Raw genomic sequence first — 22,878 nt, forward strand, 5'->3', positions numbered from 1 at the left:
ATAAGAGGGGGGGAAATTCTCATTTTAATTCTTTTTTTTTTTTAATTTTTTTTAAACATTTTATTTATTTTTGAGACAGGGAGAGACAGAGCATGAACGGGGGAGGGTCAGAGAGAGAGGGAGACACAGACTGAAACAGGCTCCAGGCTCTGAGCTGTCAGCACAGAGCCCGACGCGGGGCTCGAACTCACGGACTGTGAGATCATGACCTGAGCCGAAGTCGGACGCTTAACCGACTGAGCCACCCAGGCGCCCCTCTCATTTTAATTCTTAATATTGGAACAGTTTTAATGATCATTCCACTTTCTCACAAAAAGATTCTTCTTCTTGCCAATACCTGGGACACTCAGAATTCGACCCCAGATAAGAGTTATTTGGGTAATTCTCGCCTTACTGGGACCTGGGATCCAATTATTGGTTCACCTTAATGCTATTATAACCTGGGAATATGTATTATATAGTTCTCAAAATTGCAGTATACAGTGGGGAGAAAACAGGCTTTGAAATGTCTGGTTTGTCATTTACTAGTTTTGTAACTTTCTTCAATTTACTTCATCACTTCTGTGCATCAGTTTTTTCATCTGAAAAGTGGGGGCAAGAAAGAAATACCTTGTGGAATGATTGGTATATAACTCAATGAAGTGGTATGAAGGAAGCACTGAGATGCATTCCCAGCACAGAGCACATGTTCAGTTGCTGGTATTATGCCTCTGCACTGCCTAGTAGATGTGTAGTCCTGACATCTCATAACTGTCGGTCTTATCCAGGGCTCCTGCAAGTGTCTAGAAGTCACCCACCCTCCACTAATCCGCCACAAAGCTCTCAACAAACAACTCATTCTTCTACTCATGTTGTGTGTCCAGGCAGGAGGGGAATATCTCTGTGGCTTTGAATGGGTGGTTCTATGATACTGTGGCCACTATCAAAAGTACCCTGTTGTGAAGGTAGTAAAAACAATCACAAGCTATTATGTTTGTTCCCCATGACATCTCTATCACTGAGCACATTCATTCATTTATTCATTGAATATGTATTTACTGAACTCCTTCCTATGTGCTAGCAGTGTCAAGGCCTTGGGGTTGGTGGTGAACAAGATAGGCAGGGTGCTCTCAAGAGGTTTGCATTTTAGAGGGAGGAGAATAGAAAGATGAATAATGAGATTTAAAATAGTTACATGTGCAATGGAGGAATTAAAACTGAGGTATGAAATAGTGAGTAATTGGGGGAGGAAGAGGCAAAAGAAGCAAGGAGACCACTTTAGAAGCCTTTCAGTAGGCTGGGCTTGAGAAGACTTAGAGTGGAATGTTTGGAGATGGGGAAGTGGGGATGGTTTGAGGATCTATGTCTGAAGTAGAGTTGAAGAGACATGCTGCTACAATGGATATGAAAGGTTGATGGAAACAAAACCAAGGACAATGCCTGGTTCTTTAGCTTTGGCAACTGGATAGTAGTACCATTTACTGGGTTGAGAGATAGGAGAGGGTACTAATTGGGGCAGAGAATGATAAGCAGTTCTGTCTTCACTGTACAAAATTTGAGATAACTATTAAACATCCAAGAGGAGATGGGTACTCAGCAAGTGAAGATGCAATTTCAATCCTAAAAGTAGAGATAAGGACTAGAAATATCAATGTGGGAGTCATTGGAGTGGATAAGTCATGAAAATGGATGAAGTCTCCCAGACACTGAATATAGACAGGGGAGACATAAGACCTTTGGCCATGCTCAGAGGCATGGCAGCATTCAGAGAGCAAGCAGTGAGGAGTAGCGGAAAAAGAGATCAAAGTGGGACAACCAGTGATATAAGAGGTGTGCTATCACAGAAGACAAGGAAATAGAGGTTTCCAAGCAAGAGGGAGAGAGAAACTTAACTGAAAGCTGATCGAAGGCAGAATAAAATGAAGATGGAGAAGTGACCACTGGACCAAGCAACAGGATTACGTGACTTTGACAAAGTCACATCAGTGGAGTCACGGGGGGGAAAAGTGGCTATGGCGATAGTAGGAGTGAAGTAGAGAAGACCATTAGTAGAGATAAATAACTGAGTAGTTTTCCTGTGAAATGGAGTAATAATTGAAGAGGATGTGAAAGGAAAAGGTGACGTCATTCTGTTTTAAGATGGGAGGCAAAATGTGTTCCACTAATAGGAAGGGTCCACAAGAAAGAAAGGATGTGAAGTACATGGGAATTCTGTAACTATCTTCCCAATTTTTCTGTGAATCTAAAACCACTCTAAAATGAAAGGGCTTTCTGTGAAAAATAATTTTATTATTTATTTTGAGGGAGAGAGAGGGAGAGAGAAGGAGCTGAAGCCAAGAGACAGACATAACCAACAGAGCCAAGCAGGCACCCCTAAAATTAAAAGTTTGGGGGCGCCTGGGTGGCGCAGTCGGTTAAGCGTCCGACTTCAGCCAGGTCACGATCTCGCGGTCCGTGAGTTCGAGCCCCGCGTCAGGCTCTGGGCTGATGGCTCGGAGCCTGGAGCCTGTTTCCGATTCTGTGTCTCCCTCTCTCTCTGCCCCTCCCCCGTTCATGCTCTGTCTCTCTCTGTCCCAAAAATAAATAAAAAACGTTGGAAAAAAAAAAATTAAAAAAAAAAAAAAAAGTTTGATGATGAAGCAAAAGAAAGAAAACTTTTAAGGACAAGATCCTTGAAGAGGGGCTGATCTCCAAAGCCTGAGTGGAGGAGTGTTAGTGTTGGCTGCCAGTGAATATCATTGATTTATTAGTGAATCACTGAATGGATTTTGTTTCATTTTAGGGTTTACAGACCTTAACATGCATTCACTCACTTTTATCATTATAAACTTGGGAGGCTATTATGATACTTTTTATAAAATGAGAAAATGGAGGCTTGGACAGGTAAGGCTGTGGATGAGAACAACATTCCAAATCAGCCAGAGGAATTTGAAAGGCAAAGGTCAGCTTTTTCACAGCACCTGTTTGCTTAGTAAGGGGGCTGAACTTGTTGGCATTGTCAGGTTTAATGCAAGTAAGGCATCCCACTGGTGTTTAATGTTGGGTCTTAGTTTCCTCAGCTGCAGAATGAAGGAATACAACAAAACACATTTAAGGGTGTTTGGATCCAGAATTCTCTGACTTTTAACTCTGTTGAATAGCTTCTTGTGACAAAAAGTGTCTTCATGACTGCCGTGAAGACAAATGTGTGGGTGGCAGAGACAGGGATCTGAGTCTCTATCACATGTTGTTCACTACACGTTGCTTGGAGGGTATGTTTACAGCAACATGCACTGTGTTGGAATCTTCCACGTTGCTCTGCAAGGAGGTGTTGACAGCATCATCTTTGCTCTTCAGCATGTGTTCAGTGATTGTGAATAAAGATGCAACCATGCTGAGTCAGCCTCCTTTCCCTCTTCCCAGGGAACCTCATGAGGAATAAATCAAAGCTGCATGTCCACAAGTGACAGATTGTTCTAGGCAGCCACACACAAATTCTCTTAGTTATCTAATCACATTTTTTCAAGCCTTTATCCAGTTTCTACTCCTACTATGAGTCTGAGAATCTGAGAAATTTGGGAGCACCCTCTCCCCTAGGTGAAAATTATATTTCTGAAACATTTTAGGTTCATACCTATCAGGCAACACAATTTATTAATTCAAGTTAATTTAGTAAGCATGCATTGAGAGCCTGCTAACATACTAGGTCTCATGCTAGACATTCGGAATAGAAAGTTGTATGAGACACAGTCCTGGAACTCAAAAGACTGTACCTGTCAGGCTAGTTTGAAGATTCACTGTTATGTGTAGGAACAGCAGCAATATTATGCCTAATAGTCTCAGCCACAGTAACATGATGACATATTCCATTTTTTCGTATGTACCTTATTCTTTTATTTGCCAGCCTCTCCCAAGATCTACCTTGCCCTCAGACTTCCAGTTCAGTTTGCCCAATGCAAAGAACAGTAAGAGATCAGAGGTTGAGTGGAAAGTGAGGTCAAGATATTCATTCTTGTAGCTCCCCACTACAGGGTCACTGTTGATGGCATCCTCCAATGGTCAGGTGGCTCTCACCACACAGCTCTCTGTGTCAGGTCTTGGTGGCCACTCCTTCCTCTGCCCCTTTGGGTCTCGGTGAGAGTGGTATCCCTCTGTTACTAACTCTGAGTACTCTGGCATTCATTCCTTATGAATGGCTTGCTGCCTATGACTTTTTAAAATGTTTCTTTTATTCATCTCTCAGATGAATAAAAGACAAATTAATTAACTTATTTAAGCTTTAGTTCCCTCATTTATAAAATAGAGATGAAAAACATCTATCTTATAGGTTTCTTATAAATATCAAATGACTAATGCATGTATGGCATCTTATAATTCCTGGAATAGTAATTTCTAAACATATAAATATTAATCTCTTTCACCTTTGGGATTCTAAGGTTTTTGGAGTCCCCGTGTAGAATCCCTAATAGAGGGTAAGACACAGCTACAAGACTTCTGTAGAGAAACTTTCTTGACATTGCCAATGGCAGTTTCTCTCATTTCTCTTAAATCTTTGGGCCCTTTGTTTGCCTTTCCCTAATGGCTCGGTTGATATTTTGCCTTATATTTCAAACATTATACTTAATATTCAGTACCTATATTTATGAATACTGATGTTTAAATGACCTTCTACCCCCATTAGATCATGAGTTTCCTAAGGCTAGGAATTGATTCTATACACATATATATATCCCCAGTGCCTAGCAGAGTGGATGGTACCTAACAAAGAATTTTTAAGATGACCACATGTCTAAAGAACAAAAAAAGTTGACCACATGTCTGGATGAATGAAATTAATAACAACCCTAAGATGTAAAATGCTATTTCTAATAATAATCTGGATTGGGAGGGAAGATTTAAGGAATGAGGAAACCAGTCAGAAGACTAAGTAATATTGTGCAGAGGGGAAGAGAGATGAAAATAAGGAAAGGTCAGAGGTTATGAAAAGGAGGAGAAAACAATAGTTTTGAGAAATGCTTAGGGAGTGATTATGTGAATATAAAGTGTGAGACAGAGCAAATACGTGAAAAGGGACATGGGACTTCACACTTGGACACCTGCAGGTATGGTTTTATTATCAACCAAGTTGGGAATATCAGTGCAAGATGAGGGGTTAGGGTGCTAGGCAAGTGTGGGTTGGAGGAACATATGATTCTCACCTCAGCATATTACGTTTGTGGTGACAGAAATATCCAGTTGAAGATGTTGAGAATATGTGTGTGAAGTTTGAAAGGGAGATGGGAGCTATAGGGAGGTGATCCTCTCTGTTCAAATAGTTCATTTAGCATAATTTCATTCTTCCCCTCTATAAAGACTTTATGTCTGTTTCCACTCTCAACTTTAAACCCCTTGAAGCCAGACACCTTGTCTTCATTGTATCCCCCAGTGCCTAGTATGGAAAATTTCCTCAACGAATGATCATTGAACTTATGAATGGTTATTGAGCTTTGAGAATCATGGGCCAAGAATATGTATTTGCAGAAATCACAGGAGGAGTGAGATTGTTCACAATGACTGAGGAGAAGACTAGGAAGGAATCTCTCAGGAAGAGGAAGAGAAGTCACATAAAGAAGAAAGAGATAGGAGGCGAGCCAGAAAAGAATGTTCTCTGAGTTTCAAAAGATGATTTTAAAAGAGGAGACTATGGGTAGTATTAGTGCCTTTGTGATCAAATAGGATGAGGACCGAACCCATTGATTTTGGCATTTGTAAGTCAGGAAGTCATTGATGACTTGAGCAAGAACAATTATTATGAAGATAACTTTAGTGACTTCAAAATGATGCAAATAAGGAACTACATATAATGAAAATATACCAATCTTGCGTGTAATAGAAATGTAAAAAAATAATAGCTAGAATGACAAACTATATTAAAGGAAGCTTTTAAGAAATCATAATTAAACATATTCCTAAGTTGAGGGAAGGAGCCAATGAGATTAAAGGAAGGTGAAGATACAAGCAGGGAAGTCTGTAGAGCAGTTTTAAATTTCTATACTATTAGGATTTGTATAAAGTATATCACATTCTTATTCATATCTACTAGCCATTTAATATTTTTCCAGAAACCCTATTTTGGTTAATTTGGGCTCAAATCCACCAAAATATTTGAGCTACTAAATCACAATATTCAGGGTCACGGAGATGTCTTTTCATGTCGTGTTTTTGGATAAAGCCAATCACTCCATAGACTTCAATGAGACTCACTGCTAAAGAAAACATTTCTCACTATGGCATCACCCCTTTTCTTGTTTTTTGAAGCAATAAGAGACTCCCAAGGATATGCTGCCAATGTAATCATCATTGAACCCTGTTTCAACACCATCACAAATAGTGGCTCATGTTATTGCTTACATCACCCAGCAAAAGAGCATGTCCGTTGGGTTTTAAAATTATTAATGTCAGTGATTTTTAATACTATTAGAAATAATATTTTTTTGCACTAGGATCATGACTGACTTCACATAGGTCTCTGCTCCTTCTTAAACCTTATGTTTCACCATTTGCCTGTAAGTTTATTCCACAATATTTTTTTAAGTTTATTTCTTTTGAGAGAGAGGGAGAGAGCAGAAGCTGGAGAAGGGTAGAGGGAGAGGGAGAGAACCTCGGGTAGGCTCCATGCTATCAGAACAGAGCCTAACATGGGGCTCAATCTCATGACCGTGAGATCATGACCTGAGCCAAAATCAGGAGTCAGACATGTAACTGACTGAGTCACCGAGGCACCCTTATTCCACAATATTTTTAAAGAATTGGCTAATTGTAGCCAATTTTTTTTTAATTTTTTTTTTTTTAGCATTTATTTTTGAGACAGAGAGAGAGCATGAACAGGGGAGGGTCAGAGAAAGAGGGAGACACAGAATCTGAAACAGGCTCCAGGCTCTGAGCTGTCAGCACAGAGCCCGATGCTGTGCTCGAACTCATGGACCGCGAGATCATGACCTGAGCCGAAGTCAGACGCTTAACCGACTGAGCCACCCAGGCCCCCCTGTAGCCAATTTTTATACATTGCTAAACTCCTCCAGAATGTGTCTGAAATTTGGTTTTGTAGATAATTAGCTTGAAACAAAAGGACATCTGAATTTTTTGTGATAATGCACAGAATAATATCAGAAGCATACCTAATTCATACTACCATGATAATTATTTTTATAAGTGATTTTGGGTTCCCCTTTTATGACCCAGGACAAGTTAGTAGGGTAAGGTCAAAATATTCTTTGGGATTAACCTAATTGGACTTCTTCCCCATTTCCTTTTCTTCTGGGTAATAGGTTGTTTTCCAACAATATTTTATTTTGTTGACTCAAAAGTAAACCACATTGTTCATTCTGTTTCAAGTTTGGGAAAATAATAAGCATGTACTCTCCCACTCTGAATATTCAGTGACTGCGTCCATTGCTTAATTTTTTTAATTCTGGGGTGCCTGGGTGGCTTAGTTGGTTAAGCCTCCAACTCTTGATTTTGGCTCAGGTCATGATCTCATGGTTCATGGGTTTGAACCTCGCATCAGGCTCCAGGCTGGCAGTGCAGAGCATGATTGGGATTCTCTCTCTCTCTCTGCCCCTCCTTTGCTCTCTCTTTTTCTCTCTCAAAATAAATAAACTTTTTTTTAAATTCTGAACTGGAATATAAATTCTTCTGGAACAAAAGTACAGTGGGTTTCAGAACTTTTAGCCAACTTAGGATGCCAGAACTGGGCTTTTCATAACCAGTCTGTGCGATACTATCCCTGTTTAATTTTAGATAGTAAACACAATCTAGAACCTTTCCCTCAGCTGCAGAGACCACTGGGCTAGCACAGAACAAAGGTACTTAAAGTAAAATTTCAGTGAACCAGAAATTGAAACACTTGAAACCATAATCTAATCAACCTGCACTCTTGGTTATGCTTCAGAATAATCAGACCTGTCTTTGCTGCACAAAAGTCTGCTGTTAAATGTCAGTCTTTCTATCACCAACAGGAAAGTCTACTTTCATGGTGTTTACAAGTCCAGCTTTGGAAAATCTGGTCCTAATCCCAGACGAACTTCCTCTGTGATAATTGCTAACATAACAGTACAACACAGTGATCTTATTAATGGAACCCTTATTTCCATCATATACCCAGCTGCCTCCCTTAGAGGGGCTTCTATTTATGCAGATGCCAGAGGCTCTGCTTCTGGGGATCCAAATCAGTCCATGTGGCTTCCCTCCCCAGATGAAGCAATAAATTATATTCTGGGCCCAAACTCCTCATTCTCCAGTCTGCATTGCACCTGGAAAATATTGAAATAATTTTATTCTGGTGAAACCACTGGATTCTAGAGCTAAAAAACTTACTATGGAGAGAGATAAGGAAGGTTAAGCAAGTCAGCTGGAGGGATCCTTGCATCCCTATCTTAGAAGCAAGTGTTTGCTGTAAACATGAAGAGACAATGAATTGTGATAGAAGAGGTATCCTTGAGAATGTGCTTCCCTTAGCATACTATGTAAACTTTTTTCAGAGCATTAACTGGAGGGAAAGCTGGAGGAAAGTTTTCTTGTCTATTTTTCTCATGACACTGTAAATTTATTGACATAAGAACTGTTATACTTCCTCAATTTCTAACACAACTCCTGGCCAATAGACGGTGTCCACTATATATCTATCTGAAGAATGAATGACTCCTTTAAGGAGAAGTTCAGGACACTAAAATGCTTGATACTTTCTAGACTCCAAGGAAGTTTTCAAATTTAGTATCATTTCTGTATAAAATTCTGGTTCCTGTATAACATCACTAGACCATACGTACAACTCATTAGTGAGTTAGTTTGTACTAGAAATTATACATTTCTAGCTTCGTCATCAGAAGATAATAAAAATAAAACTTCTCGGGGTGCATGAGTGGCTCAGTCAGTTGAACATCTGACTCTTGATTTTGGTTCAGGTCATGATCTCATGGTTCATAGGATCAAGGCCTGAATCCAACTCCATGCTGACAGCATGGAGCCTGCTTGAGATTCTCTCTCCCTCCCTCTCTCTCCACCCCTCCCCGACTTATGCACACTCTCTTTCCCAAAATAAATAAATGGACATTGAAAAAAAATGCATCTTCTCATTCCAGGAAATGCTATTCCAGGTTCAAATATATTCCCATGGGTTGTGACCTACATCTGAAGAAGCTGATAGAAAGAGCAGGACAAGACTGACAGTGATGGTTAATTTTATGTGTCAACTTGAAGGGTATTTGGGGGATGAGATTAACATTTGATTCAGTGGACTTTGAATAAAACACCTTGCTCTTCCTCCATAATATGAGTGGGCCTAATCCAATCATTTGAAGGCCTTCATATACCAAGGACTGACCTCCTCAAAGCAAGAAGGAATTCTGCAGCAGATGGCTTTCAGACTTCAACTGCATCATTGACTCTTTCCTGAATCTGCCAGCCTACCTTGACTTTGGACCTGCCAGACTCCATAATAGCATGAACCAATTCCTTAAAATAAATCTACACACACACACACACACACACACACACACACACACACACTCTACTGGTTCTGGTGCTCTGGAGAGCCCTGACTAATACACTGAACAACAGGCATATTATACAATCTATCATCCAACCACCTTGTAGCCCATCTCCCCATAGACTACTATGCAGAAAGATTCACCAGGCTGTTCATTTGCACAATGCTCTTACTTCTTTATTGATTGTAGAGTAAGATTAAACAGAGAGAGAGTCTTCATATCCATGCCATTTAAACAAAGCAGTGGACTAAGTCAGGAGACCTTGGTCCCAATTACAGCTTTGTCTCATACTGTGATATTTGCCCACCTGTGCCTCAGTTTCTCCTCTACACAAGAAGGGGTGCTCTTAACCTGGAGGCCCTGGCCGGGCCTCAGGACATCTGTGAGCCTCTTACAATTTTATGCAAACACATATGTGCTTATATTTATGAAGATGTTTAGTATCTTTCAATAGTTTCAATAGGCCAGTGACCTGAAAGAAAGCTCCAGTCCTCTAGACTTGTAATGGTCATGGCTCATTGCAGTTCCTAATACTCTTCTATCAGCTGCAGATGATTTGTGGCCTTCCCTGAAAAATGATTTCCATTTAGTGCTTTGGGAGGTCATGAAGACCCTGAGCATTTAAGGATTTTCTGTGTTTTTCTAACCTATGAGTATAAAGAAAGGCAGCCGGGGCAGGGGCATGGGGGGTGAGGTGGAGTGAGGTAGACATTTATTTGAAAGAGATCCATTGTTCCAAATTTCAATAACAAGTTGTAAGGGTGCTAAAAGTTGTGGTTTCTGAGAAAGGGAAACTAGAGATCTGAGGAAAGATAAGATACTTTCTGGTGTATGCCCACTTTCCATTGTTGACACTTTTGTTTGACAATGCACATTTATTGCTCTTACTCTTGAGACATGCTTTACATATCTTTACTTACTCTTAAAAATGAGTCAACTAAAAACGGTAGAAAATTTTGAAAGATTTGTATATTAAAGAAGAATAGTCATAGTATATCAAGTAAAAAAGAGTTAAAGACTAATAGTCAAATGATCACATTTTGAATAAGACACATGTCCATAAGTCTATTTGTGTGCACTATGCCATTGGTACCTCTAACTGTGAAGCTAGGGGAAAAGAGTAATTTGGCTTTCAATCCCTTTTACATTTTTTGAGTTGTTATAACATACACATTTCACTTTCACATTCAAATAACTAAAAATGTAAAACATGAATGCATCTGTTATATATATGTGTGTGTATATTTTAATGCAAATGAAATTAGATTTACATATATGTATTTGTATGAAATATCATATGGAAATATGAACTCTGTGTCATCCAAATAGGCTGACGACTTGTGTGGTGGGTAAAACAAATATGAAGATTTGGAGAAATTGTAGGCATACATTTACAAAGTGCTCTGATGAGAGAAGTAGGGCAGCTGAAAGAAAGATCAGGTTGGAGATGTATTTATTAGACTTTGTCTCCTGGGCTTGACGCCTTGAAAGGAAAACTTTAGGTCTGGGAATGTGGGGGTGCATAACCCAGAGAGACTGCCAAGTCAAGAATGATTGTTCTTGTGGGGTGGAGCCTATGTTGCATAGACACAGCATTATGAAGTTGAGAGACACCTAGGATGACGTTTGTCTGTGACAGCTGGGGGTCGGGGGGGAGTGGGTGGGTGCAGGGAGAGCATAAGAGAGACTTCCAGCTTGAGAGGAGGGGAAGGTTACTGGAGGGGTGATAAACAGGGTGAAACAGGAAGCTGAGGCGGAGAGGACAGTGAAAAACTGTGGCAACCAGAGCTGAGGTGAGCAGTAAGTCCAGGCATGTCATTACTCATGAGGGCAGTTATAGCCTGGTATTTCCACACACTGTAGTAAAGTTGTACTCTGACCATCTGGCCCAGGACTTATCAGGGAGGAATTACTCATGGGCAAGATGATGTTCCCAGAAGCATCATCTTTGAAGAATAAATCCTTAATGGTCTGGGTGACAGCGATGGCAGGAAGTCATTCAAATAGCAGCAAGGGGGATCAAAGAATGTGGCTTGAGGGGGATCTCCCTGCATCCCCAGTATTCCCAGAACTGGTTTTTCTAATCATTGACATTCTTGCACACATTAATGCTCAAAGATATTATCCACAGTCACTGCAATTTCCATTTTATACTATAAATTATGTACGTTTGGATCACTCACTGGAGTTTCCAAACAGAGGACCCAAATTATAACACTTATGTCTAACCTTCTTCCCCATTCATGAGGTTCAAAGCAAAGCAAACACATACCAGAAAGTTGCAGCTTTAGATGGTGTCTCATTTCTAACACTGGTCCAAAGCATCCAGTCATATTAAGTAACTTGGACTTGTTTTCCACCTATGAATGAAAAGCAGGGTTTATTGAAATAAGTTCCAAGGTTTGGGGAAAGTCATAATCATCACAAAGCATTCAGAGAGAAATCAGAAGACAATCTCATTCCATCCCAAAGATTTCCAGGCATAACGACAAGGATAATGGCAATCTGTATTAATCTCCTTCTGTAGTAATTTATGAGGGGTATAATTTATAAAGTACTATAGGAGTGTGAATACCAGAGGTGTCTCTTGCCAGTGTGGTCTAGGTATCATCAACTAAAGAAAGTGGAATTGAGATATTTTAGAAAGAAGAGACTAGACTGGTTCATTTTCCTGCTGAGAGTTTTAGGAGCACTATCTGTTTTCCATCCTAATTCACTTTTTCAGAGAACCTTCTTCGCTAGAAACAATGCATTTCCTAGTACAAGTCATTTGCCTTAACATTTCATTCTATTTTCCCCAAATGAGAATCATCTCTGAGCCCCACCCCTTTCCCCACAGCTCCTGGCAGCCCCTCACCATAGAAGTGGAGCAAAGGAGAAGGTTGTAACTGACCCCCCTCACGTAGGTCTGGCTCATGCCAGGGCAATGGGAGCCATCTGTAATAATGATCAGGGATAAAAACCAAGTCTGATGACAATGAAACAAATCAACTAACAGCGATTCTTTCCCCAAATGAATTCCTGAATTTGGTTTTCCATTCCCAGAGGCTTTACTGGCTGTAGAACAGAGAGCCTGATGTGTTTACATTTCTCTCCTACAAGGGAACTTAGCAATCAGGACCAGAGCTGTGGTCTGGGGGAACAGAGTAGGTGGTGAAAGAGCATTCTCAGCAGAACGAAGGTTATCTTTGATCTGCTCCCATGGCCCACCCCTGGGATGACCCCACGTTTAGTACACTGGTCATATTCCCATCACAGAGCCAGTTTGGGGACTGTCAGATATCTTGTGGTAACACTGTAATTTTGTTTCTATAAAACTTGGAGGGAGGGAGTCTTTGGAGAGTCCGAAGATCTCAGTAGATCTAAAACAATCTTGATAGAGAGTGTAGCTCTTAGCTTGGTTCCCAAACATGTTCAGAAGCCTATATTCAGAAATACTCACTTTTTTGTTTCTTTTCCAGTAAACATTCAGTTTTCAACCTCTAAATCTTCTGCAATTTCTAAAAAAGAAGATTCCCCCGCCCCGGCACACACTGGAAAGAGAAAGAGCTCAGCTTTTCCCAGACTAGTGGGTGGTGTCAGCAAGAGAGGAGCTACTGAGGCAGGAGTCAGAGACTGTGGGTGGCTGGGAAGAAGACAGGGTGAAACCAGCCACCCATTACCCCGGGGTCAGATTCAAACAGGAATTTCTCCCCTTTCTCTACTTGGAAATTTTTTTCAAGCGTCGCTTACATTATAAACCTGCCCATTTATCAGAGAATATAAGATTTGTTATGGGAGAAAAAGCCTATGGTCTTATGGCAATGCCATAAAAAAAGAGACCAAAAAACTAAAGTACTGGAAAAGCCCTCTGAGTCCAGCATCTTAATTTTTGCAGACAGAACTCTGAGGCACAGAGAGGGAAGGTGCCCTGCCCAAGGACTCACAAATAGAAGACAGAATTAGATCACAGGTTGTTTCTTTCCAGGTTCCATGCCCTGTCCCTTCTTAGAACCCACTCTAGTGACCCCTAGTGGGTCTCCCCTGTTGTTTCTGCATCCATGTCTCTGGAAGTTTGCCCAGCTTCTCCATGGGGTGATGAGTTGATAGTGGGGTTGCTACAGGAAATGTCACAGGGCTCAGACTTATGAACCCCAAAGGAATTCACTCTTTCCTCTTGGCCATGAAGCACCACTGGACCCTGATCAAGAAGGAAGCAAAAGTCAGGGCACCTGGGCAGCTCATTCTTCTAAGCGGCTGACTCGGGTTCAGGTCATGATCTCAAGGTTTGGGAGTCTGAGTCCCATGTCGGCTCCATGCTGACAGCTCAGAGCCTGGAGCCTGTTTTGGATTCTGTGTCTCCCTCTCTATCTGCTCCTCCCCCGCTCATGCTCTGGTTCTGTCTCTCTCTCTCTCTTTCTCTCAAAAATAAATAAACATTTAAAAATTTTAAGAAGGAAGCAAAAGTCTAGATTAAACAATTTTGTGCCAACCTCTGCTAAAGTTCAATTCTAAGAGGCTCAACAGCAAAAGCAAGGGGGCAAGAGAAGGGGAAGGAAGGAGAAGAAAAAGGGGTGGAAGAGAGAAGGAAGAATGGGAGGGGAGATGAGAAGATGGAGCATAGAGGAGAAAACACAAAGTGAAGGAAAGGATGGAATGGAGGTTACTAAATAAGAAATAGAATTGAGTGTGTCTTTTTTTGTTCTTGGTTCAGGAACTCCAAAGCTGAGAATCATGTGAAATCTGCTGTGTGCTCCAAGGAGCAGAAATGGATTCTGGGTTCACTGTATCTAGGGATCCCATTTGCATCCTGAACAGTCAAGAGGGCCAAGTCCTTGCTATCTGAAGGCTGAGAAGGTGTGGAGAGGGTGTCTTCATGTCTTACCCTTTGACAGACTCTTTTCTGGACACTCCATTGATTCTACTAAGGGTGGTTCCTGGTCCTGATCCAAACCCAATTAAGTACGGGCTTGGAGAAAATGTTGAAGCCATGGATTTTCTTCAGCAACTTTTCAGCCAGAAACTCCACCAGGAAGCCTCCAAGCCTCTTAAACAGATGTGTATGTTAATGTCCTTTGTATAGCCAGAAGCTGCCCCTAGCTTTGCTTTGCTGAAGTCTGTGGGTGCCTTTGATCTCCAAATGGCTTCCAGATCCTGTGTGAGTGCTGTGAGTGGCAACATTCAATAGAAATGCCTGTGGCTGCATGGACTGGAATTGCCCTAGAGGCTAAGTAGCTGCTGTTCTCCCTGATTTTTACCACTGTTTACCCTCTGGCTCCAGAATACCCCCTGCTAGTGGGCAGAGATGCCAGCTTGAGACCCTGGCCACCTCTAGATTCTGACACATCTGTGAATGTTGGGCAGACTCCCGGGCAAGGCCCACCATGGATCTATTTGCTTGAGGGTCTGAGAGGACCCCCGGGAAAGCAGACAGATGTGCTTTACCAGAAACAAAGTCCTAGTGTCCAAAGGGGCTGGGTTTATGAGTACAGCTTCATGTCTATAATTTGGATGCTTTCCCTGTGAAGAGGGATTCTACGAATAGTAAAACAAAACTGAAAGGTCTGTTTATACTAAAAACTGCTTTGGTAAGCCTCTGACAAACTATAAAGTACAGGGGAGGGAGGCATTCCTCCCACAGTGAGAACAAAGATAGGAAGGCTGTGTGCAAGATCCCAGTATTAAGGCCCTAATGTTAAGGTCCTAAATACTGGGCCTAAAATTAAAGTCTAATATTATGTGCTGCCTTAACATCTGGCAAAATTGGGAGTATTGCTACCTATGCATTTTGGGTCTAAAGGTCTATTTGGGATTTACTTACTTGGGTCTTTTCCAAGTTCCTGGTAGTTCCACAGTCTGGGGTGACACTATATACATCATTAACTAGATGTTTCATTTGATTAGTCATAAAAAAAAAGGCATCTGGCTGGCTCAGTCAGTAGAGCATATGATTCTTGATCTCAGAGCTGTAAGTTCGAGCACCACTTTGGGTATAGAGATTACTTAAAAATAAAATATTAAAAGGGGTGCCTGGGTGGTTCAGTTGGTTAAGCATCTGACTCTTGGTTTCAGCTCAGATCATGATCACATGGTTTGTGAGTTTGAGCCCTGAGTTGGGCTCTGTGCTGACCATGCAAAGCCTGCTTGGGATTCTTTCTCTCCCTCTCTCTGTCTTTCTCTCTCTCCCCCTTTCTCTCTGCCCCACTCCTGCTCTCTCTCTCTTTCTCAAAATAAATAAATAAACTTTAAATAAAATAAAATAAAATCTTAGAAAAAAAGAATCTGTCTTCATAAAGAAAAGATCTCTCAGGGAGTATGAGATTTTGAACACAAAAATTAGTAAAAAATGACTTTAGAAATTCTTAAATAAGCCTCTATATAATATTTATAACAACCACAGGTAGAAAAAAGTTCCACTACAGAACTGGACACAGATCAATTACCAGATGAGACTTACCCACCTACAAAATTAAGATACAGTTTACTCCTGAAGTAATAGTATTTTTTAAAATTTATTATTTCTTCTGAGAGAGAGAGAGAGCAAGTGGGGAGGGGGTGGTGGAGAGAGAGAGAATACCAAGCAGGCTCTGCAGAGTGCCATAGTGCAGAGTGCAATATAGAACTTGACCCCAAGAACCATGAGATCATGACCTGAGCCAAAGTCGGATGCTTAACCAACTGAGCCATCCAGACACCCCAGTAATGGAATTTTTAACCAAATTATTCTTAAAATATTGTTTAATGTTTATTTATTATTTTTGAGAGAGAGAGAACGAGATACAGCATAAGCGAGTGGGGGAGGGGCAGAGAGAGAGGGAGACCCAGAACCTGAAGCAGGCTCCAGGCTCTGAGTTGTCAGCACAAAGCCTGATGCGGGGCTTGAACTCACGAACTGTGAGACCATGACCTGAGTTCAAGTCAGACGCTTAACCAACTAAGCCACCCAGGCACACCTTAAAATATTTTTTTAAAATTTAGTAAACTGAATTGAAAACTTGGTTGTTTTTTAAAATAAAATTATTTATTAAAAAATGACAAAAAATCAAATAAAACGTTTTTGCTGATAATCAGCTATAAGAAATAGACACCCAAGTAGGAAAATGAACAAGAAAAAAATCAAAATGACCAACAAACATGAAAAAAAATCAATTTCATTAGGAATCAAATGAAAGATGAATTTAAACAAAACACCATTTTCCTGCAAGTAAAATGACAAAGTTTACACAAGAGACTATGACATTAGGAAATAAAAATTCAGAGATGAACAAGTTCTGGTTGATAAATAAGATTCTGGGGGTGTGGCCATGGGAATTGGTGGTTGAATTGAGGCGTTCAAGGAACTTAGAATCTGGGCTAACACTTGTCACACTTTTCCACCAAGAAAGAAAAAGCATAATAAATGTGAAGCCTTGGGTGTCTGGAGGCTTAGTCATAAGCAACCTGTCTCTGTTTTGTCTTTAAAACCTCCATATAGTTACATTCTACTTCATACTCTACTTATGCTTATTTTATTTTTAATGTTTATTTATATTTTGAGAGAGAGAGACAGAGAGCGAGCAGGGGAGGGGCAGAGAGACAGGGACAGAATCTGAAGCAGGCTCCAGGCTCTGTGCTCTGAGCTGTCAGCACAGAGACTGATGTGGGGCTCGAATCCATGAACAAGATCATGATCTGAGCCAAAGTTGGACACCCAACCAACTGAGCCACCCAGGAGCTCCTACCTGTGCTTATTTTAATGTGTACAACTCCTATCCAAAATCTTCAAATAATATTTGACTCTCTATATATGTTATAATTTTCCCCCCAGCTGCTTTATGTAATGCCTGACACAGAGTGCCTTAGGAAAACATTTAAATAAAAGGTTAGGATATTGGGATCATCCAGGAGGATGGTAGAACATGAGGCAGAGGGAAAGAGATGGAGATAGGTACCCAAACTCAGTGAATGACAGGAGATAGTCAGGAAGTTAGTATTTGGAAGCATAAATGAAAGACAAATAATGGTGAAGCTGGATGGTATGAAGGAGCATGAATTTTCACCTAAAAACTCTAGACTCTGAACTCTCATGCTCCTTCCTCTCCTGAAGGTACAAAGGGATACGGAGAGCCTCCATATGGGGAACTGATGCCTTTAAGGCAAATCAGGGATCACTTGAGTTGAGGTTGAGAGAATGTTCAGTAAGGTGTGGTTAATGGAGGAATATGAAATGAGGGCTTAGTGTAAACAATAAATACATTATTTCTGAGCTGTGTTTAAAACCACATTTCATGACAGCTCATTAGACCAGCTAAGGGCAGAATTACTTATCTTAATAACCAGGTGATTTTGGAGTAAGACTGACATTTCTTTGTGCTTGGTGGGAAAAAGAAAAGGCCCCTTCCCTACCCTGATAGGAAGGGAGTTGAAGGAATACCCATAAGAATACTAAGAAAGTAATCATGGAGTTTCTCCAGCATACAAACAGATGGAAAATCCTAATTCCAAACTCCATGCCAGACAGCATGACTGTAATCATTTTAGGCTAAAAAGTTTTGAAATCAGGTGAAACCAAACACTCACTTTGGATATAAAACATCCCCAAGAACACATGTAGCTTTTATATACATACAACTTCCTAGTTTATCATTCAACATAAACTAGTTGTCTTCATCTTTCCCTCATATTGTGAACTCCTACATTAACTGCCTTTTTGGAAGGATCTCAGACTTACACTGCCCCAAATATATTTGAACATTCTGCCAAGAACTTGATCTTCCAGTACTCCAATCCACACAGATGCGCACACACACACACACACACACACACACACACACACTGTGTTCTATGGATTCTGTTTCTCTGGAGAACCCTAATACTTGGGGTGACAAGTGTCCCATTTGCCTTCTCAACCCCTAAGGATGGTTAAGGATCAAGGGCAAAAGATATTTGTTTAGCCCCCATTTTGGGAGAGTAGAGGGTAAAAATCAAACATTTGAAAACTTGGGCTCCTTTTGACATATTCTTTTGATTCCATGTCTTAGAATGCATTTTTGGTCTTCTTGAGAAATCTTTTAAATTGCATTTCTTTCTTAGTGCTCCACACTGTTGCTGAGTGCACAAGGGCAGGGGGTTACCATTCCCTCTTCAAGAGGACAGCAGAGTGAGGCTCAGGGGATAAGGAGCCACTTAGGTCCAGGTGCAAAAATATTCTCGCAGCTTAGTTCATGTACATAGAATTATGTATACACAAAGGCAACATAAAATCCTTAAGGCACAAGTTAAAAATAAGATGGCCAGGACATCCTTGTTTTATACCAATGGAAATAATGTAACACATCACAAGTCCTTTTTTGTTGATTAACTAGACTCTTTTGGTATTACCAATACACAGATTTGTGTCATATTAAACTATCAATGAGTTAGCTGCAAAATAATTGGCATGGGTTAGATTGAGGAATATGCCTATGTTCCTGAGATGAACTGAGAGAGCAGACAGAAAACAATTCTGAACAGCAGGAGGAAGCACCAAAGGTAGGTGAGTCTGGAATTTCCCTAGAAAGGGGCCTGCCTAATCCTTTTGCCTTAGGAGAAATGTCACATTGACCTCAGGGCCTGGGAGGAAACAAAGGCCATAGTTAGGAGAGGTGACAAGGGAGAAAACTACCATTTGTTGAATGTCATCTTTGTCCCAGACACTTGTAAGTATATTCAATTTTCATTTTCAGAGCCACCTGAGTGGTTATGAAATATTAACCCTATTTTTCCAGATGGGCATGTAGATACAGAAAGGCAAAGACTCTTATCTAAGATCACACAGTTGGTAAGTGGCATATGTGGGACTCAGACATCTCAATCCCAACTTCCTTTATTTGTCCTAATTTTCGGGGAAGACAGAAGGCCCAACCAGCCTGTCAGTCTATCTCAGGGAGGAAGCCATTGTGTAGGGGTCCTTTATTTGAAGCTATAGTTAACAGTGATATCAAGAGGGCAGAAAGAATGGGGGCACCTGGGTGGCTCAGTTGGTTAAGCGTCCGACTTTAGCTCAGGTCACCATCTCACAGTTTGTGGGTTCAAGCCCCACATCAGGCTCTGCACTGACAGCATGGAGCCCACTTGGGATTCTTTCTCTCCCTCTCTCTCTGCTCCTCCCCTGCTTATGCTCTCTCTCTCTCTCTCTGTCTCTGTCTCTCTCAAAATAAATAAACTTAAAAAGAAAGAGGGCAGAAAGAATGCAAAGTAAAGGTGGAAGCAAAGATTAAGTGAGGGTTATAGGGCAGGTCTCCAAATCTGAGAATGTTCAGACGTGGAGATAGAAGCCAGGTTAAACATGGGAGTTGAACAAGTGAACTGAGAAATAAAAAGAGACCATGGGCTAAGGAAGGGAACAGCAGGGTGTTCTTGGATGGATGTTTGTAAAGATCCTTTAAGTTGGTTTTCCTATGACCCCTTCTTCATCTTCTAGCATGATGTGTTGCCAAATCAGACATGTTTAAAGTTCCAGAGGTGGGTTATTTTTTTTTTTTTATTATGTACGCATTTCATTAAAGCTCCTATCCCTTTTAGGGTCATGAAAAGATGTACGTTCTCAGGGGTGGGGTTCCAAGGAACTTTATCACTTTGCTACCAGCTTATCTAACAGTATACAGGATCAGATATCGAACAGTAACTATTCAGCTATAAATACCAGTTTCCTGTGTTTGGAAAAGGTAAGGAAATTGTTCATTCATTCTACAAATATTTGTGGAGAATGCAAAAATGGAAAAGGACCATCATGGCAGTTCAGACAAAATGCTAGGGTAGTTCAGAGAAGGAAGCTGGCATTTGAACCTGGAATAAAACCCACCCCAGCTTTTGTGTGCGTGTGTGTGTATATGTGTGTGCGTGTTCAATTTTTTCTTATAGCTCTGACATTTGCACTGATCATACTGTAACATAATTATCCAGTTACTCGTCTGTCTCCCCCTAGTAAACTAAACTCTTCCGAAGGGCAAGGATTGAACTTTGTTTATCACTGATAATCCACAGCTAATGGTAGCATTTATTTAATATTTATTGAATTTTATTGATTTTAAATTAATAATCAGACCCAGAGTTTGGGAATCATGATTCCAATTAGAAAACACAGCCCTAGGATTGGCAAACCACAGTTTGAGACTCTGTATATAAAAAGATAGGGTTTGTGAGAGAGTTTATGTTACCTTTTGGAGCAAAATTTACACTATGGTTTTCTTGAACTTCCTATAGAATTGCAAACAGTGCCACACACGTGGGAAAAACAAAAAAAAATCTGCTAAGAAAAAATGATTCAACTTACAGCAAAACACAAATCAAATTACTTCAGAAAAGAGTTTCATCATACTCTTGTCTTTTTTTTTTTTCATCATATCCTTCTAATCCCTAACACAGAAAACAGAGGACAAGTGGACTGTATCTACATGAGGTTTCACATTAACTTTATTTGACAAAGATGCAAGTAATGCATGAACCATCTGCACATGAGAACCAGATGCCTCATTTGCATTTGGATTTTTCCAGTAGAAATTAACCTTGAAGGCTTGAGAAATTCACTAAATTTATTTTAATTGACAGGCAAACTTAGAATGTTGAGACAAATCATATTCCAGGCATCCCATGCAAAGGTCAGTGTGTCCACATGAAGGGGTATAAACAACAATGATGAAGGGTTAGGCAGTGAAGGCTAAGACTGGAAGAATCTGGAAGATATGGATGCTATATGGACTCAGATATCTGAACAGATAAGCATCCATTTTCAATTAATATGGCTTGAGAATGACTCATGTACTAGTTACTGGAAAAGCAACTTTTGCACATATTATCTCATTCAATATTCACAACAGCCAAAGGGGGAAACTGATGAAATCTCATTCTGCAGATAAGGAATTTCAAGCTGAAAGAAAGGGGCTAAGCTGACTTGACCATGCACCAGTGAAAGAGGACTTCAGCTACTTCCATTTTGACCTCAAACTTTCTAAGTTCTTCTTTTCTGCTTATCTCTTAACTCAGGCAAAAGACTCTGTGATCAAAGCATCCTGTGATGGGAACTGAGACTACTCCTTCAAATAACATGGACTGCCCTGAGCCAGCAAGATCTGGCATGATGGACCCCAAAACAATGATGATCTGACCTTTACTGCTCACCTGCATGTACCCACTGACCTTTGTCCCACATTTTCCTTATATAAACTTGGAAGTATTCTCAGCACTTTGGAGACAGTCTTTGAGATGCTAGCCCACTGTCTTCCTGGTGTTGGCCTCACTGAAATAAATTCCTTTCTTGTTTTACCACCATTCATTACCAAATCCCTTCGTTTGGATTTTGTCAGTGGCAAATGTCTGTATCTAGTCTGTTTGGGACCTGTGCCTCGGCTATATCCACAGCTAGGAAGTCTCTGCATCAGGATTCAAGCCGAGGTCTTGTGGCTTCCTGACCAATGGTCTAAAGCTGACAAGGTAGGGGGAAGCAGGCAGGGTCTGTGGTGTCAATAGCAAGACTTCAGAGTCAGTCAACAAGACCAGCCTAAATGGCTAAAAGTCCCAAGTGAAGCTTGTTAAAGGGACTGCTGAAGACAGCAATCTAGGACTAAGAGATATTAAGACTTTGAGACATTTAGCTAAAACCCTAAACAACACTAGCAGAGCAGAGATGCTACTGTTCTTGTAAAGCATTCACGTAGGTTTACCCTCTGGAGTCCTGGTCATTGGTTCAGTGCAAATGGTGAGTCCAGACATACAGAATCTGATCTGAGAGTGAAGAGGCATCAGCCCTCTATGAAAACACAAATGATCTCTTCTATCCTGCTGTGTTTGCAGATTTATAATGAATACATTTTTGCTGGCTGAAAATGAGCCTGTGCTCCTTTGAGCAGAAGGAGTTAACCCTCTGGGAATGAGTCGTGGAGCTGGGTTGGTTAGGTTATTAGAGAAACAGCATGTTGCTCAAGGAAATGGGGAAGGGGCCCATGTTGTTCAGCACTGGGACTAGGAAGTGGATTATTGTACAATATTCAGTAAGCATTTTCTTTGAAGGAAGCATGCTGTAAATGTGTCAAATGACAGTGATTGGTCTCTGGAGAGAGGAGAGGTGTTATGCTTGAACTGTGTCACTTGAAAAATTGAGGAACGGAAGGCAAGCTTCTACTCTGAATTGCATGGACCCAGAGCAGTTCTGATCCGTACCCTGAGAAGGCTATATCGAGAATATTATTACCTTGCATTTGCGTGTTCTTTGTATGTCTTAAACCACATTCATACACATCATCATTCTTGATCATGCTTGTTACTTGGCAAAGGCAAAGTATGATTATTCTCCCTCCTCCTTCTTTTTAGATAAAAGAACAACACCTCTCTTAGGTAAAAGAACAGAAAGGAGAATGACTTCCCAACAGAACCAACATAAGGTTGTGGGTGCTGCTTG

General features: G+C 40.7%; 2 long non-coding RNA genes across 3 annotated transcripts in view; one reads left to right on the plus strand and one right to left on the minus strand.

Moving 5' to 3' along the window:
* The window catches only part of LOC132687874 (uncharacterized), a 113,883-nt gene that overhangs the window by 56,145 nt on the left and 34,860 nt on the right, over positions 1–22,878 (minus strand). For both annotated transcript variants that reach the window (XR_009614310.1, XR_009614309.1), the window contains exon 2: positions 11,758–11,845. This is a non-coding gene — a long non-coding RNA (uncharacterized LOC132687874). The remainder of the gene's footprint in view (positions 1–11,757; positions 11,846–22,878) is intronic.
* On the plus strand, positions 11,137–21,741 carry LOC132687873 (uncharacterized). Its single transcript, XR_009614308.2, has 3 exons — positions 11,137–11,278; positions 14,179–14,524; positions 21,468–21,741. It is a non-coding gene; the product is annotated as an uncharacterized LOC132687873 (long non-coding RNA).

This window comes from Panthera onca, chromosome E1 (assembly GCF_046562875.1).
Source record: "Panthera onca isolate mPanOnc1 chromosome E1, mPanOnc1 haplotype 2, whole genome shotgun sequence".
Taxonomy (NCBI): domain Eukaryota; kingdom Metazoa; phylum Chordata; class Mammalia; order Carnivora; family Felidae; genus Panthera; species Panthera onca.